We start from the raw sequence: 19,706 nt of genomic DNA, 5'->3' as shown, positions 1-19,706 counted from the left end.
GTGACGCGTCTCTGACACTCTCTCAGGTGGTGGTGGTGGTGACAATATTTATATTGTTGCTCTGCATTGCTGACATTGTTCTTCAACATTTTCGTTCATTTTCGTTTTCTGGTGAAGTATCAAAGGTGAAGCTAATAAATATCTGCATGCAAGCGTGTGTTGTAGCTGCGACATCATCTTATTCCAGTATTCTGATGATGGTGCGTGGTTAAGGGTCTTATGTATTTGTCGTACAATGTTGAGTCATGTGTCTAGTCTGTTGTAGGTTAATTGGTGTGTGGAAAAGTTCTTTCTCCTCCCTGGTGGCTAATTTTGCATCTGTTCCTGCATCATTCCCTAACATTTATTTTAGAGTGCTTTTGTTTCGCCGTATATTTAGAACTTGTAATTTGGTTAAGATCGAGGTGATTAGTCTTATGTTGTGCTGTGGTTGTGTTCGAGTGACTGGGGACCAGCCAAGGAGTCTGTGAAGAGCAACGTGTTGCCTAATCTGTTGTGTAGCATGAGCTGCTAGACTCACCAGTATTGTAGTGATCAGCAACTCTTCATCTGTGGGATGTCCATTGTTACGGAGTCAAGATGCTGTGCGCTTCTTACCTAGATTCACGGCACTCTTTGTCTTTGACAGGGTCTATATATATACTTAATTCGTTTTGTAGCAGTAGATTGAATTATGGATATGTATTTTTTTCTCGGGGCGCACAGTATGACAGTTTGATTCTCTCATATAGGTTCTTTTTCCTAGCTGTTGTCAAATGTTCAAAAAAATTTCCTCATCAATGGCCATGGTTCTCAGCCAGCTATGATGAGGCACAGAATATGATTCCGACAGAGATGATGATTTTTTTTATCAGACGAGTTTTATTCCTGAAGCCCTGAGCTTTCCATTGTATGATCTGAGCTGAGGAACACACAAGAGTTGGACTGCCGCATTTCCTGTCACGTTGGCGGTCTGGGTGGGGCAGGGGGTTGTGGTTTCCTCTGATATATCTCCCCCTAACATTGTGGCTTTCAGCAAGCTACGTTCATTCTCTTTTTAGTGATAACACCATTTGATCATTCAGCGCAAAGAGGCTCTATCCTCCGTCTGGTAACTGCGCGACACGTGTGCTACCTACTTCTTTCCTAGTTTCCAGCAAGGGGGAGACTTGCTGCTCAGTATTGTGGCCGCTGGCTAGTTTTACTGAGACGCCAGAATATTACATGACTGAAGGTTGTTAAGTATTGCTATTAACTGTGTCCATTAAAAGAGGTTCTTCCCTAGCTGTCTTCTTCGTGGGTTACTGATATTTATTACACGTATATCAGTTTTTCAGGCTAAGTGCTATTATTCTACCTCGGATCATTTCAATTCCCAGCCGTAGCTAAGGTTTACTATCATCTTGAGGATGCGACCCACAGCAGTCGACTAACACCCAGGTAATTACTGCTAGGTGAATAGGGGCAGGTGTAAGGACACATGCCCCTCGTTTTCACCCATGCCGGAGATCGAACCACGGTCACTCAGTATTGGGGTGAGTGCGTTGCCACCCGGACAAAGCAATGTCAGTTTCCGCAAGAGAGAGTAATGTTTTCTTTAAATATTCTAAATAGCTAATGTTAATGTTACACCCAGACCTGTATATCCTAGTATTTTATTGTGTTAGGGTGTACTATATTTTAGGTTGTATTAGGGTATACTAGGTTGTGTTAGGATATACTAGATTGTGTGTTAGTGTATAGTTATTAGTTGTGTTAGGTTAGGTTAAGAGTAACAAATTTCTTGGTTAGATTAGACTATGGTGCGTCAGGGTAGGCTGTGATAGCTTGGGATTCATCTGAGGCATGGTTGCTACACCGGTCTATCTCTGGAGCATGGTTGTTACACCGGTCTATCTCTGGAGCATGGTTGTTACACCGGTCTATCTCTGGAGCATGGTTGTTACACCAGTCTATCTCTGGAGCATGGTTGTTACACCGGTCTATCTCTGGAGCATGGTTGTTACACCGGTCTATCTCTGGAGCATGGTTGTTACACCGGTCTATCTCTGGAGCATGGTTGTTACACTGGTCTATCTCTGGAGCATGGTTGTTACACCAGTCTATCTCTGGAGCATGGTTGTTACACCGGTCTATCTCTGGAGCATGGTTGTTACACCGGTCTATCTCTGGAGCATGGTTGTTACACCGGTCTATCTCTGGAGCATGGTTGTTACACCGGTCTATCTCTGGAGCATGGTTGTTACACCAGTCTATCTCTGGAGCATGGTTGTTACACCGGTCTATCTCTGGAGCATGGTTGTTACACCGGTCTATCTCTGGAGCATGGTTGTTACACCGGTCTATCTCTGGAGCATGGTTGTTACACTGGTCTATCTCTGGAGCATGGTTGTTACACCAGTCTATCTCTGGAGCATGGTTGTTACACCGGTCTATCTCTGGAGCATGGTTGTTACACCGGTCTATCTCTGGAGCATGGTTGTTACACCGGTCTATCTCTGGAGCATGGTTGTTACACCGGTCTATCTCTGGAGCATGGTTGTTACACCGGTCTATCTCTGGAGCATGGTTGTTACACCGGTCTATCTCTGGAGCATGGTTGTTACACCGGTCTATCTCTGGAGCATGGTTGTTACACCGGTCTATCTCTGGAGCATGGTTGTTACACCGGTCTATCTCTGGAGCATGGTTGTTACACCGGTCTATCTCTGGAGCATGGTTGTTACACTGGTCTATCTCTGGAGCATGGTTGTTACACCGGTCTATCTCTGGAGCATGGTTGTTACACCGGTCTATCTCTGGAGCATGGTTGTTACACCGGTCTATCTCTGGAGCATGGTTGTTACACCGGTCTATCTCTGGAGCATGGTTGTTACACCGGTCTATCTCTGGAGCATGGTTGTTACACCGGTCTATCTCTGGAGCATGGTTGTTACACCAGTCTATCTCTGGAGCATGGTTGTTACACCGGTCTATCTCTGGAGCATGGTTGTTACACCGGTCTATCTCTGGAGCATGATTGTAAAGTTATCATATCTCTGGATCTTGAGATTTTCTCGTGAGATTTTGTCTTCGCATTTTCCTTCTGTTACTTTTCTCCGTGTCAGGTTTTCCTCCATCACAAGTGGCACTTGTGAAGGAGATTTGTTGTTGGAGTGCATGGATTGGAGGTTTGTTGTTGGAGTGCATGGATTGGAGGTTTGTTGTTGGAGGGCATGGATTGGAGGTTTGTTGTTGGAGTGCATGGATTGGAGGTTTGTTGTTGGAGTGCATGGATTGGAGGTTTGTTGTTGGAGTGCATGGATTGGAGGTTTGTTGTTGGAGTGCATGGATTGGAGGTTTGTTGTTGGAGTGCATGGATTGGAGGTTGTTGGAGGGCATGGATTGGAGGTTTGTTGTTGGAGTGCATGGATTGGAGGTTTGTTGTTGGAGTGCATGGATTGGAGGTTGTTGGAGGGCATGGATTGGAGGTTTGTTGTTGGAGTGCATGGATTGGAGGTTTGTTGTTGGAGGGCATGGATTGGAGGTTTGTTGTTGGAGGGCATGGATTGGAGGTTTGTTGTTGGAGGGCATGGATTGGAGGTTTGTTGTTGGAGGGCATGGATTGGAGGTTTGTTGTTGGAGGGCATGGATTGGAGGTTTGTTGTTGGAGGGCATGGATTGGAGGTTTGTTGTTGGAGGGCATGGATTGGAGGTTTGTTGTTGGAGGGCATGGATTGGAGGTTTGTTGTTGGAGGGCATGGATTGGAGGTTTGTTGTTGGAGGGCATGGATTGGAGGTTTGTTGTTGGAGGGCATGGATTGGAGGTTTGTTGTTGGAGGGCATGGATTGGAGGTTTGTTGTTGGAGGGCATGGATTGGAGGTTTGTTGTTGGAGGGCATGGATTGGAGGTTTGTTGTTGGAGGGCATGGATTGGAGGTTTGTTGTTGGAGGGCATGGATTGGAGGTTTGTTGTTGGAGGGCATGGATTGGAGGTTTGTTGTTGGAGGGCATGGATTGGAGGTTTGTTGTTGGAGGGCATGGATTGGAGGTTTGTTGTTGGAGGGCATGGATTGGAGGTTTGTTGTTGGAGGGCATGGATTGGAGGTTTGTTGTTGGAGTGCATGGATTGGAGGTTTGTTGTTGGAGTGCATGGATTGGAGGTTTGTTGTTGGAGTGCATGGATTGGAGGTTGTTGGAGGGCATGGATTGGAGGTTTGTTGTTGGAGTGCATGGATTGGAGGTTTGTTGTTGGAGTGCATGGATTGGAGGTTGTTGGAGGGCATGGATTGGAGGTTTGTTGTTGGAGTGCATGGATTGGAGGTTTGTTGTTGGAGGGCATGGATTGGAGGTTTGTTGTTGGAGTGCATGGATTGGAGGTTTGTTGTTGGAGTGCATGGATTGGAGGTTTGTTGTTGGAGGGCATGGATTGGAGGTTTGTTGTTGGAGTGTATGGATTGGAGGTTTGTTGTTGGAGTGCATGGATTGGAGGTTTGTTGTTGGAGGGCATGGATTGGAGGTTTGTTGTTGGAGTGCATGGATTGGAGGTTTGTTGTTGGAGTGCATGGATTGGAGGTTTGTTGTTGGAGTGCATGGATTGGAGGTTGTTGGAGGGCATGGATTGGAGGTTTGTTGTTGGAGTGCATGGATTGGAGGTTTGTTGTTGGAGTGCATGGATTGGAGGTTTGTTGTTGGAGTGCATGGATTGGAGGTTTGTTGTTGGAGGGCATGGATTGGAGGTTGCTGTTTTGCAGCAATGGTTGTTTTGGGGTGATGGCCGCAGGCTGCTGTTGTCTTCTGTGGCTTCGTCTTGTTGACAACTTGGGGGATTTCTTGTTGGTCGCAGAGGAAAAACACCTTCGGATGTTATGACTGGGGCCCTGGTGCTGTGTATAATTGTTTCTTGCGTCGCTGCTGAGTAGATACTGATGATGGTTTAGATACATGTTAACGGTACTGCAGGTGTTATCGGCACTGTAGGCGCTGTCGGTGCCTTCAGCGTTGCTGTAGCACGGAGCCAGCGTTCGGAACATTGGAAGTTCCATGAGTTCATTTTTCCTGCGGTTGGAGGAGGGAGTGGTGGTTTCTCTCACTTGTTTGTCTACACACACCATTGTCTTGTGAGGAGCGCGCACACCGCAGCTAGATTCACATTGCCATCTACTCTCATGATCTCCGTACTTTTGCAGCAACTTCTCAAAAGCCTCCACGGTATAAAGCTCCCTTTCATTAGGCACAGGAATTGTGCCTAATGAAAATTGGGTTGGGCAAATGTTTTGTTAGTGGGATGAATTGTAAAGGACCTGCCTAGTATGGGCCAGCAGGCCTCCTGCAGTGTTCCTCCTTTCTTATGTTCCGATTATCTTTCTCGTTCTCACCTTACACAAAAATAATAACACTGTATCATCTTTTGCAGACAATACTAAAATCCGTTTCATATTGTAATTCATCAAGGACCTCTTAGAGCTTTATCTCATTGAAAACATCTTCAAGTGAACCACACAAATGAGATGTTCAACGAAAACGAATTTCAGTTTTCCTTGCGATGAAAAAAAAATGGATGCAATCGACAGAAGCTCTAGATGGACAACACCGATGTCCCACATTATCATAGTACGTATTCAAAAGAATTTTAGAAAGCAAGGTTGCTAAACAGACGCATCTACAACAATTGTGCAACAAATTGCATCTTGCAGTGGCTGGACCATTGTGACATGATCTTGGATCCACTGCAAGATAAACAAAATGAAGATTTAGTGTTTACCTGGAGTTTACCTGGAGAGGGCTTCGGGGGGCAATGCCCACGCGGCTCGGTCTGAGACCAGGCCTCGTGGTGGATCAGTGTGTGATCGGCCAGGCTGTTACTGTTGGCCGCGTGTACACAGACTTTGCAAAAGCTTTCGATAATGAGTGTCATGGGTACACTAAGAGAAAACACTACGTGTCCGGAGCCCAAGACTGTTCAACAGCCTCTCATGATACATAACGGGGATTACCAATAGACCCCATGGCTGCCTTCTGTAGTAAACTGGACATATACCTAAAGTCATTGCCCGATCAACCGGGCTGTCACATGTTGGATTTCCTGTGGCCAGCAGTAACAGACTGGTTGATCAAGTCCTGATCCACCGGGAGGCCTGGTTGAGGACCCGGCCGCGGGGGCGTTGACTCCCAGAACAACCTCCGGGTAGATAACAAACAAAATGCATGCTAAGAGAATGACTGAAAAGTAGACATAGACATATACAGGGACAAACCATAGCACTGAATCGTCCTTTGCAGATGATACTAGTGTGTGCATGAGAGTGTCATGCATTGAGAAAGTATCAAATCTCCAAGCCGATATAAACTAAGTTTTCCAGTGGTCGACAGAAAACAGTGTGATGTTCAACAAGAACAAATTTCAGTTACTCGGTTGTGGAAAAATTGGAGGAAATAAAAACTAGAACGGAGTATAAAACTAACTCCACCTACACAGTAGAGAGAAAAAGTTATGCACAGGACTTAAGAGGGATAATGTCAGATAGTGCCACGTTCAAGAATTACAACAGTATAGTTACCACAACTTAAATACTGTTATATACTAATAGCCCCTTTCAAGGCGAGGGAAATTGCAGACCTAGTGATGTACAGTGAACCTTCACTGCAAATATAAATTCAGTAAAGCACCTAAATTACTGGGAACATTTGAAGCCCTCCTACGTGTACTCGCTGGAATATAAGTGAGAAGGCTGCATTATAATTTACACCTTGAAAATTCTGGATTTTATCCCAAATCTGTACACCGAAATCACTCCCTATGAAAGCAAGAGATTTGGCAGATGGTGCAGCGTGCCCTTTACTAGGTGTACGCGATCAACACTTTTCAATCGGCTCTCTTCATACATAAGGGAAATTATCAGTAGATCCCTGGCTATCTTCAAGAGGGAACGTTACAAGGTCAAGTCAGCAACTGATCAACCGGGTTGTGGTGCTGGTACCTATGCTGGACTATGCTGCTAATACCAACAGCCTCATTAATTAAGCCAACAACCAGGAAGCCTTGTCTGGGACTGGCTAGAGAAACAGTGACTCCGATTTTTTTTCAAATAGGTAAGGGCATGTAAGAGACCTTGTAATAAAGTTGGAGGCTCGTTCAAGGATCACAACAGTGTTACTATCACAACCGTAAAGATATACCTTTGAAGAGTTTCGAGAGTTTTACTATCGGTGCCCGGCTATGGGCCAGGCTCGTGGATAATAAGAACCTTTAAAACTAGAAGTGATAATTTAATGGCAATACGCCTCAAGGAGCTTCTACTGTCTTACCTAGAATATTGCTGCTCACCAACAGGGCCATTTAAAGGTGATGACAGTGCAGATCTGGCTAGTATACAGAGAACTGTCACCATGTATATCAATTCACTCAAACGCTTGTATTATTAGAAAAGCCCCGAGGTTCTGAAATTGTATTCCCTGGAACGCAGACGGAAAAAGGCAAATCATAATCTATACTAAATCTGTATACTGAAATCACTCTTGAGAACGGGAGTCTGCAGATAATGCATAATACCCCTAATGAAAGGCAGAGGTGCAACGAGTAGACGTAGGTAACAGGTAGGTTCAGGTATGTCGGACCTGACTGTAACTGATCCACGTACTGAATCATGACTTGTTGTCCTTTGCCATGATTGTTGTGATTGCTCGTGCATCGCTTAGGTTTCAAGACTCTGGGCACGTTGATAGGATCCAGTTCCATCTCTGCTGTGTAGCATGACTGCTTTTTTTTGTTGTTGATTTCTATTGAAGTTTAATTAAACGCGGGTAATAGTTTTGCTCTTCTTGAGCACCTGTTCCCATTTCCAGGAAGCTTTTTCGTTCAGGTGAGTGATGTTTTTTTCCTTCAGGTTGTGACGGGGAAATCTGTACTTAATGTTTCCTACCTGGGTGAGTCAGTGTTGCATAGTTAGTGACGCGGCCTGCAGGGTCCAATAGTTTGGATTTGTTCAGGTGTGATGCTTACTCTTTTTCTTTTGTGGATGTTTGTTGTGGCGGTTCTTGTCCTTGGGTTGAAGCACTCAGGCTACCTTCGTGTCATAGAAAAAGTTTGATATTTGTGGGTTTGTCTTTATGGTTACGTGTCTTTATCTCTCTACTTATAAGGTTCACATCTCTCTGTATTTTTGTGGGATCATAGTTCCTGCGGCACCAATGACGGTCAAGCAACTTGCATCGAAAACGAAAAGAAATATTTCAATAATAGCAACTATGAAGAAACAGAAAATAAAGGTACTTAATATAAATAGTTTGAGAACGAGAAAATCGTACGAGTAAACAAAATAGGATATGTGTCTTACCTAACAAAATAGGATATGGGCAATAAGTTGAACCTAGAGATGAATTAGGATGGACTCAGGTCAACAAAATAACATTGGCTGATCTTAATTAATGCAACATATGCACAAGTTAGAGTTGGACTTCGTTAAAATTAAGTTAGGTCGATGTGTGTGGTGGCATTGTTGATTGTGTCAACTCCAGCTGATGATGCAGCATTCACAATTCTTCATATTTATTAGGGGAAGACACATGTAAGGAATAGTGCTATTGTAATAATTCATATGTTATAATGATTATTGAAGTTCAGTACTGTACCTTATAACTTGTGCCCTGGGCTTGATCAGGATTGAATAGGTAAAAAGTAAACTGCAAGGTTCTGTTTTACCCATTATTACTTACATATATTTAAAAATGCATTATACATATTTCTGCTAATAACTGATGTAACATTACAAAACATTATATTACACAGTTATGTGTCAGTTGTCCCATCTGAAGCAAATTTTTGAAGATGATATTTGTATGGTGATGCAGTGGTGGGTGTTTCAGCAGTACTCTTGAGATTGAACATTAAAATGGTATAAAATACCGACAGGTTGAACATTAAAATGGTATAAAATACCGACAGATTGTTAGGTAAGACACATATGCAACAGTTAGGTATCTTTATTTCGAAACGTTTCGCCTACACAGTAGGCTTCTTCAGTCGAGTACAGAAAAGTTGATAGAAGCCTACTGTGTAGGCGAAAAGTTTCGAAATAAAGATACCTAACTGTTGCATATGTGTCTTACCTAACAATCTGTCGGTATTTTATACCATTTTAATGATCATTCTGTCAGACACTGCAACACAAGGGTATCTTGGTACAGACCATCAACTTCGACAACCTCTACTAGTGAGAACGGCTGGGTTTGAGAAGGACCTGCCCTCCCAAAGCAACCTACGTCTCACCTCCTGGCACTATATAAAGCCCCATTCTGTCACTTCAACTTCATATTGTTTCAGACAACGGAACAATGCTCTTCTCCAGACTGAGGGACTGACCACCTCAAAACTTTAAGGGTGATGGACTGATTACATCGTCTTCAAGTATCTTCCGCTTCTATCAACTTTTCTGTACTCGACTGAAGAAGCCTACTGTGTAGGCGAAACGTTTCGAAATAAAGATACCTAACTGTTGCATATGTGTCTTACCTAACAATCTGTCGGTATTTTATACCATTTTAATGTTCATTCTGTCAGACACTGCAACACAAGGGTATCTTGGTACAGACCATCAACTTCGACAACCTCTACTAGTGAGAACGGCTGGGTTTGAGAAGGACCTGCCCTCCCAAAGCAACCTACGTCTCACCTCCTGGCACTATATAAAGCCCCATTCTGTCACTTCAACTTCATATTGTTTCAGACAACGGAACAATGCTCTTCTCCAGACTGAGGGACTGACCACCTCAAAGCTTTAAGGGTGATGGACTGATTACATCGTCTTCAAGTATCTTCCGCTTCTATCAACTTTTCTGTACTCGACTGAAGAAGCCTACTGTGTAGGCGAAACGTTTCGAAATAAAGATACCTAACTGTTGCATATGTGTCTTACCTACCGACAGGTTGTTAGGTAATGATTGCAGGTCTGTACCAAGATACCCTTGTGTATCTTGAGGATGTGCTCTCACCTCCTGTGGTTTTTACTCTCCTGTTTTTTAGGAGCTTCACTTCCTTCTTTGTAGAATGGGTTGGTCTGTCCTCTTTGTTATGTTCCCTGTTATTTCCTGTTCTCTTGATTCTTCCCAACTTCTTTATATACTGTACTTTGTCTTATCAAATTTCAAAGTTACCAGTAATTGTAACACATCGTCTTTGACCTCACTACAGCTACGTCTAACATATGTCCAGTACAACCCAAGTTTACGTTAAAATGTTGCAGTCGATTAATTAATTCTAGCAAGTTTTTATTTACTGTGGCTCTTTTATTGACAAAATGCAGAACATACAAGATATTAAAATGGTGATGAATAAGGTTTTCTCGAGCCATTTGATAATTTTTGCTACCTACCATTATTGTGTGAGCAAACCTTTGTGATGTTATAGAGGAAACAAGGCGAGGTGCCGGCTGTTTCCAGGACCTCTTACTGTTTTCATGTCGGTTGCATCTGTTGGGCAAGGATTCCTTACGACAAAATTTCTGTACTCCCGCTTAAAGTCTTAAACATGTAAGAACATAAGAATGGAGGAACACTGCAGAAGGCCTACTGGCCCATGTGAGGCAGGTCCTTATCAAAACGACATCTACCTAAAGCTTCCCAAGAAATAACTCCCGTACCCAATGACACCAATCAAACCCAGCCCCTCCCACTCATATATTTGTCCAGTCTCTTCTTAAAGCTGGTATAAACCTAGCCTCTATCACCCCACTGGGAAGACTGTTCCACGTATCTACAACTCTGTTAGAAAACCAGTACTTACCTATGTCCTTTCTAAATCTAAATTTATCCAACTTAAATCCATTAATCCTGGTTCTTACCTGGTTCGACACCATCAGTACTTTATTAATATCTCCCTTGTTGTGATGAATGGTTTGAAAAACCGACATGTTGAAGATTGAGACACTTATGCAGCATATGGGAATCTTTATTCAGGAAACGATTCCCATATGCTGCATAAGTGTCTCAATCATCTCCCTTGTTTATGCCCGTCATCCACTTATACACTTCAATGATATCTCCCATCATTCTACGCCTCTCCAGAGAGTGGAGATTTAAGGCTTTGAGTCTATCTTCATACGGGAGGTTCCTTACACAGTAAATCATTTTAGTCATTCTTCTCTGTATGTTCTCTAATGAGTCTATATCCATCCTGTAGTAAGGGGACCAAAACTGAGCAGCATAATCTAAATGAGGCCTCACTAGTGATGTATAGAGCTGTAAAATAACTTTTGGACTTCTGTTACTTATACTTCTTGATATAAATCCAAGTAATCTGTTGGCCTTGTTGCGCACACTAAGGCACTGCTGTCTTGGCTTTAGATTTCTGCTTACCATGACTCCCAAGTCTTTTTCACATTCTGTATGATCAAGCTCTACTTCACCCAGATTATAGCTTCGAGGGTTATTTTCATTACCAAGGGCAAGTACCTTACACTTACCCACATTGAACTTCATCTGCCATTTTTCAGACCAAGACATTAATTTGTCCAAATCGTCCTGGAGTTCATTGATATCCTCCTCAGAGTGAATTATACGGCGTATCTTTGTATCATCAGCAAACTTACTCATGTCACTCGTAATCCCTTCATCAAGGTCATTAATGTAAATTATGAACAAGAGAGGGCCTAAAACTGATCCTTGTGGAACGCCACTAGTGACTGGAGAGGAGGAGAGAGAGAGACATGATAATTTATACCTGGAAAGTACCTGAGGGTTTTACCCCAAACCTGCACACTGCCATAACAATATATTGGAGTGAGAGATATGGGAGGAAGTGCAAAATAAACCATTAAAAAGCAGGGGTGCGGTGGCCATGTATCAACATGCATGGAGTTAGGTAAGACACATATGCAACATAACAACCTGTCGGTATTTTATACCATTTTAATGTTCAACATGCATGGACCCAGACTATTCAACATCTTACCAGAAGATATCACAAACACTGCTGGTGCAAGTGTAGAAGTCTTCAAGAGGTAATTGAACAAGTATCTTCACCAGGTGCCAGATCAGCCAGGCTGTGATGAATATGTGGGTCGGCGGACAACAGCAACAGCCTGGTTGACCAGCCAGACACCAGACGAATCTGGCCTAGGGCGGGGCTCCGAGAATAGAAAAACCCATAGGAATTCACTAAAGGTAAAATCAAAATGTTAAACCGGCGTATCCAGCTGGTAGATTAACACTACCATGATTTATAACCGGGATACCTAAACTGGGCCAGACATTTACCCATATTTTGACGGTGTTTTGATTTTAATTTCTATCTCACACTCACACTCACACGCACCCTCGCGCGCGCGCGCGCACACACACACACACACACACACACACACACACACACACACACACACACACACACACACACACACACACACACACACACACACACACACACACACACACACACACACCCGCCATTCCTCACTGTTAATAAGAAACATTAAGATATGGTTATGCAAAAGGTTGATATGCCATAACAACTTTATTTATCTGACCTATCTGAGAATATGCATATGTCGGTGCGTTGCCTGGGGGTGGGAGGGAGGAATGTGGGGGTAGGGTTGGAGGGTGGGATTTAGGGAGGGGGGAGGGAGGGATTAAGGAAGGGGGAGGGAAGGATTAAGGGAGGGGGAGGGAGGGAGAGAGGGGGTGAATCATCGGGCGATACTTTGTTGTTGTGTTATGTGTTTTAAAGATATTTGTGTCACATTGTAATTATCTTGAAGTTGTTTTCACTTTCTGCAGTTTCTGTTACATAATACTTGACCAGCCTCAAACTCTCCTCCGTTTGTAATCTGTTAAAGTTCCTTCATTGTCTTTGTATTTTATACTAGTGTGTGTTTCCTAGGTTGACCACCTCTAACTACCTTCTTCCCTCCTACTTACCTCTATACCTTCCCTCCTCCTACTTACCTCTATACCTTCCCTCCTACTTACCTCTATACCTTCCCTCCTACTTACCTCTATACCTTCCCTCCTACTTACCTCTATACCTTCCCTCCTACTTACCTCTATACCTTCCCTCCTACTTACCTCTATACCTTCCCTCCTACTTACCTGTATACCTTCCCTCCTACTTACCTCTATACCTTCCCTCCTACTTACCTCTATACCTTCCCTCCTACTTACCTCTATACCTTCCCTCCTACTTACCTTTATACCTTCCCTCCTACTTACCTCTATACCTTCCCTCCTACTTACCTCTATACCTTCCCTCCTACTTACCTCTATACCTTCCCTCCTACTTACCTTTATACCTTCCCTCCTACTTACCTCTATACCTTCCCTCCTACTTACCTCTATACCTTCCCTCCTACTTACCTCTATACCTTCCCTCCTACTTACCTCTATACCTTCCCTCCTACTTACCTCTATACCTTCCCTCCTACTTACCTCTATACCTTCCCTCCTACTTACCTCTATACCTTCCCTCCTACTTACCTCTATACCTTTCCTCCTACTTACCTCTATACCTTCCCTCCTACTTACCTTTATACCTTCCCTCCTACTTACCTCTATACCTTCCCTCCTACTTACCTCTATACCTTCCCTCCTACTTACCTCTATACCTTCCCTCCTACTTACCTCTATACCTTCCCTCCTACTTACCTCTATACCTTCCCTCCTACCTACCAATATACCTTCCCTCCTACTTACCTGTATACCTTCCCTCCTACTTACCTGTATACCTTCCCTCCTACTTACCTGTATACCTTCCCTCCTACTTACCTGTATACCTTCCCTCCTACTTACCTGTATACCTTCCCTCCTACTTACCTGTATACCTTCCCTCCTACTTACCTGTATACCTTCCCTCCTACTTACCTGTATACCTTCCCTCCTACCTACCAGTATACCTTCCCTCCTACTTACCTGTATACCTTCCCTCCTACTTACCTGTATACCTTCCCTCCTACTTACCTGTATACCTTCCCTCCTACCTACCAGTATACCTTCCCTCCTACTTACCTGTATACCTTCCCTCCTACCTACCAGTATACCTTCCCTCCTACTTACCTGTATACCTTCCCTCCTACTTACCTGTATACCTTCCCTCCTACTTACCTGTATACCTTCCCTCCTACCTACCAGTATACCTTCCCTCCTACTTACCTGTATACCTTCCCTCCTACCTACCAGTATACCTTCCCTCCTACTTACCTGTATACCTTCCCTCCTACTTACCTGTATACCTTCCCTCCTACCTACCAGTATACCTTCCCTCCTACCTACCAGTATACCTTCCCTCCTACCTACCAGTATACCTTCCCTCCTACCTACCAGTATACCTTCCCTCCTACCTACCTGTATACCTTCCCTCCTACTTACCTGTATACCTTCCCTCCTACCTACCAGTATACCTTCCCTCCTACCTACCAATATACCTTCCCTCCTACCTACCAATATACCTTCCCCCCTACTTACCTGTATACCTTCCCTCCTACCTACCAGTATACCTTCCCTCCTACCTACCAGTATACCTTCCCTCCTACCTACCAATATACCTTCCCTCCTACCTACCAATATACCTTCCCTCCTACCTACCAGTATACCTTCCCTCCTACCTACCAGTATACCTTCCCTCCTACCTACCAATATACCTTCCCTCCTACCTACCAATATACCTTCCCTCCTACCTACCAGTATACCTTCCCTCCTACTTACCTGTATACCTTCCCTCCTACTTACCAATATACCTTCCCTCTTACTTACCAATATACCTTCCCTCCTACCTACCAGTATACCTTCCCTCCTACCTACCAGTATACCTTCCCTCCTACCTACCTGTATACCTTCCCTCCTACTTACCTGTATACCTTCCCTCCTACTTACCAATATACCTTCCCTCCTACTTACCAATATACCTTCCCTCCTACTTACCAATATACCTTCCCTCCTACTTACCAATATACCTTCCCTCCTACTTACCAATATACCTTCCCTCCTACTTACCAGTATACCTTCCCTCCTACTTACCTTTATACCTTCCCTCCTACTTACCAATATACCTTCCCTCCTACTTACCAATATACCTTCCCTCCTACTTACCAATATACCTTCCCTCCTACTTACCAGTATACCTTCCCTCCTACTTACCAGTATACCTTCCCTCCTACTTACCAGTATACCTTCCCTCCTACTTACCTGTATACCTTCCCTCCTACTTACCAATATACCTTCCCTCCTACTTACCAATATACCTTCCCTCCTACTTACCAATATACCTTCCCTCCTACTTACCAATATACCTTCCCTCCTACTTACCAATATACCTTCCCTCCTACTTACCAATATACCTTCCCTCCTACTTACCAGTATACCTTCCCTCCTACCTACCAGTATACCTTCCCTCCTACCTACCAGTATACCTTCCCTCCTACCTACCAGTATACCTTCCCTCCTACTTACCTGTGTGCACCTTGATGGTACACAACCGTCAAAACCCAATTTTCTAACATATCCGGCCATTATCTTTAATGATAAAGACATTGCGACCTTGATGCAAAGTCACTTATTTCTGTGCAAGGGTCGTGTGTGTGTGTGTGTGTGTGTGTGTGTGTGTGTGTGTGTGTGTGTGTGTGTGTGTGTGTGTGTGTGTGTGTGTGTGTGTGTGTGTGTGTGTGTGTGTGTGTGTGTGTGTGTGTGTGTGTGTGTGTGTGTGTGTGCGCGCGCTCACCTATATGTGGTTGCAGGGGTCGAGTCATAGCTCCTGGCCTCGCCTCTTCACTAGTCGATACTAAGTCACTCTCTCCCTGCTCCATGAGCTTTATCGTTCCTCTTCTTAAAGCTATGTATTGAACTTGCTTCCACTGCTGCACTCTCCAGATTATTCCACTTCATGACAATTCTAAAGGCTAAAGAAATGCTTCCTAACATCCCTATGACTCATCTGGGTTTTCAGTTTCCAGTTGTGGCCCCTTGTTAATGAATCCCATCTCTGGAACATTCGAGTTCTGTTAATTACTCTCAGTATTTTATACGTCGTTATCATGTCCCTATCCCTCCTATCCTCTAGTGTTATCAGGTTGAGTTCCTTTAACCTCTCCTCATAAGACATATCCCTCAGTTCCTGGACTAATCTTTTGCAAATTTTTGCACTTTCTCCAATTTCGTGACGTGTTTGACTAGGTGTGGGTTCTATACTGGTGCTGTGTACTCCAGTATAGGCCTGACATACAGGGTGTACAATGTCGTGAATGACTCCTTACTCAGATGTCTAAATGCTAATCTCAGGTTTGCGAAGCGTCCATATGCTGCAGCAGTTATTTGATTGATGTGTGCCTCAGGAGACGTGTGTGTATGTGTGTGTGTGTTTGTGTGAGAGAGAGAGAGAGATAGAAAGGTGAATGACAGTGAAGGTGGGTGGGTAGGAAGAGGGAGAGTGGGTAAAGAAATGGGATAGGTGGAAGGGAGAGGAGGGGGTTTGCATAATCAACTATCTGTGCTTTAATTAGTTGAGGTTGTTGAGTTGTTTGGTACAGTTGATCATTAAACACCTTGACTTGTGGGTTATCTTGTGCATGTCAATACTTCACTAATCATACAAATCATTCATTCTTTATAACACTTCTGTGGATCATTTATCATGTGGGAGTTCGACACGTGGATTAGGTAAGAAATACTCACGTAGGCTGTTATTACGTATAATTACAGATAATGTGTGTAACGCCCTTGCAGCCGTACCTATCTCCTTGCTCACACTCGTAACACTGACTGACTGGCTGGCCACGTACCCATAGAGGGTCTTTGAATAATGCCAGGTCAGCGCAATATGAATAGACAGTGACTCAGAGAGACGGTTGGTCGTTGAGTCCACGGTACACTGGTTACTGGTAACTGGTTACTACTACTGAGACATTGACTTGCTTCGTTTGTTTCCATATAACAACGTCCTGGTCTCTCATATATCAAACTTTAGTATTTGTCTATCGTGTCCATATTACGCAGTGTTTTCTGTCTTCACTTACATGGTTTATACATCGACTTCAGGCTTATTTATTTTAGTTTGCTCGGTTATATCTCTCTTAACATTGAGACAAATGAGGAAAACGTGTGGGGAGGGGGGATAAACGATTAGGGATTTCTTTTATTAATTACAATAAACACAATACTGACTCTCATTACTCAAATATAATAGCTAGAAGGTATATGAAGAGGAAATAAGATTCTAAGATGAAGCAGTTGCTGAAATAAACAAGCAAAAAATAATAGAAAAAATGGAGAAAACTTATGGGAAATAAAAGCGGAGGCAAGAGGAACTAAAGGCCATGAAAGAGTCAGCAAGGAGGGAGGGAGAACCTTACTAGCAGAGATGCTGAAAGAAGATATGATGGGCTAATTAAGGAGGTGGGATTAGCCAGAGAGGGAGGGAGACACGGTAAGGTGAGCCAGGAGATGGTAGTGAAGGGGAACTGGGTTATGTGAAGCACACACATGTGAGGGAGAGTTCACAGGGGGTGGTGCAACACGGAAGCAATGGCCAGATTGTATTATGTAGAAATCAGGACAGGAAGCAAGTGAAGCAGAGGATGAGATTAATGGATTGATGCGGGTCAGTGTGTATGTGGCAGGCACAAACTGCCCCTTCTGATTTCTCTTTGGTAAAGCTGATACCAGGGACCTGAGTTGTGACAATAAGCTAATCTGCTACAAGATAGACCAGTGATATACCTGCGACTTGTTTTCGGAGTCTTACTCCCGCAGCCCAGTCTGAGGGCACACTTCTTTGTCAGATGTAATCAACGCTAAGGAGGGGAGAGGAGCGGTTGAGGGAGAGAGGTGTCAGCTTCACCAGAGGGAACATCTGACGGTGAAGTTTACCTCTGATACTGCTTCATTCCCTCACCCTGGAGATGATACACTGAGTGATGGTCACAAGTATGTAACTTACTTTTAACTACCCCCTACCACCTTCCCTGTTCCACAGCCATCTCTACCACCATCGTCCCTCCTGATCTACCACTAGTCATTCCTGATCCACCTACGCATGGTTACTTACCTTCACCACATCCCTTTAACATGTATTGTTCCCTCATACTTCACTTTGACCCCAAACTCCACTCCCTCTCCTCACTCTTCACTCTCACTCTCTCTGTCTCTCTCTCTCTCTCTCTCTCTCTCTCTCTCTCTCTCTCTCTCTCTCTCTCTCTCTCTCTCTCTCTCTCTCTCTCTCTCTCTCTCTCGCTCGCTCGCTCTCTTTTCCATTCCTCTCTCCCTTTCCCTCCCTCTCGCCCTTTCCCTACCTCCTTCCCTCCCAACTTCCTTTCCAAGTCTCAACGCAGCCTGAGGGTGTTCCCGGGGGTTAGAGCTCCTGTGACCCGGTCCCATACAAGCCCTGGTAGATCGAAACCTGATCAACCAGACTATTACTGCTTGCAACATGCTGTGCAACGTATGAATCGTACCCTGGCTGAGCAGGAACTAATTTGAGGAACTTGTTCAGTTCCCTCCTGACATCTAAGTCGCTATTGCACTCTCTATTTAGACCGGAAACACCTTTCAAAGACAGTCAAGTACACGGAAATACAAGTTGTTGTGTAAGACCAAATGTAAGTGGAGTTAGTGAAACATTCCGTATTTTTATCTTTAATATACTTGTGATGAATTATGAAAAGTTTAACTACTCCCAGAGCCAGGCTCGTCTAGTGCTAGCCTCGTCAACCAGGCTGTTGCTGCTGGTGGCCCGCTAGCCTACATATCCAACACAGCCTGGTTGATCTGACTCCTGGTGAAGATACTTGTCCAGTTCCTCTTGAAGACTAATACACTTGTCACAGCAGTATTTCTGATATCTTCTGGTAAGATGTTGAATAGTCTGGAACCACGGATGTTGATACCATGTTCTCTTGCTGTGCCCACGGCCCCCCCCCCTGCTTTTCACGGGGTGTATTTTGCGCTTCCTCCCATATCTCTCCCTCCAATATGTTGTTATGACAGTGTGCAGTTTTGGGACAAGGCCCTCAGGTACTTTCCAAGTACATATCATACAACTCCTCCGCTACACTGAACACATTTAGGACTTAAGTCGTTCCCAGTAAATTAAATGCTATACTGTCTATATCTGTTCCAGCTTGATCTCTCTTATATCTGAACGGGACCGTCAACAATGAGCAGTATGCTCCAAATAATAGAGCACGAGTGATTTGAAGTGTCACCATTGGCACTGTTTCCATTATTATGACCAAATACGTCATGAATCACTAAATAAGAAAGAATGCTTTGACACAGACTACACTGTAGACAGGTTTACCTACCTGGAGGGTGTTCTGGGGTCAACGCCCCCACTGACCCAGTCCATGACCAGGTGAAGGTGAAGAAACTAGCCGATTGAACCTGCTTGAATATTCACGTGACTACGGAAATTATTGTATAGCTATTCACGTCTGACGAATTATTGAACGAGATGAAGAAAAAAAAATGACAAATTGAAAGTTTTTCTACAACATCGGCTATTTCAACTTAAACACGAACAACATGCCATTAAATGTTTTTGTAAATATTTACTGATATAACCATATAATAATACAATCCTGTTGTCCAAGAGTTTAGTCTTCTACAAGCAGACTGAGAGATTTGACTCCAGTAAGGCAGAAGTTTTCAAATGAAAAATTAGTCCAATTCATGAAACAAATGATACATCAGCCTAGTCGATCAGGCACTCGACCAAGGGGGCCTAGTCCCATATTGGGCAGTGTGTGTGTGTGTCCCCTTGGGTTCGGTTACGT

General features: G+C 43.8%; 1 protein-coding gene across 3 annotated transcripts in view; it reads left to right on the top strand.

Moving 5' to 3' along the window:
• The window catches only part of Frl (formin-like protein), a 659,403-nt gene that overhangs the window by 72,835 nt on the left and 566,862 nt on the right, over window positions 1-19,706 (top strand). The gene's annotated exons all lie outside the window — the stretch shown is intronic.

Source organism: Cherax quadricarinatus, chromosome 12, assembly GCF_038502225.1.
Source record: "Cherax quadricarinatus isolate ZL_2023a chromosome 12, ASM3850222v1, whole genome shotgun sequence".
NCBI lineage: Eukaryota > Metazoa > Arthropoda > Malacostraca > Decapoda > Parastacidae > Cherax > Cherax quadricarinatus.
This window is presented reverse-complemented; position numbering and strand designations above follow the sequence as displayed.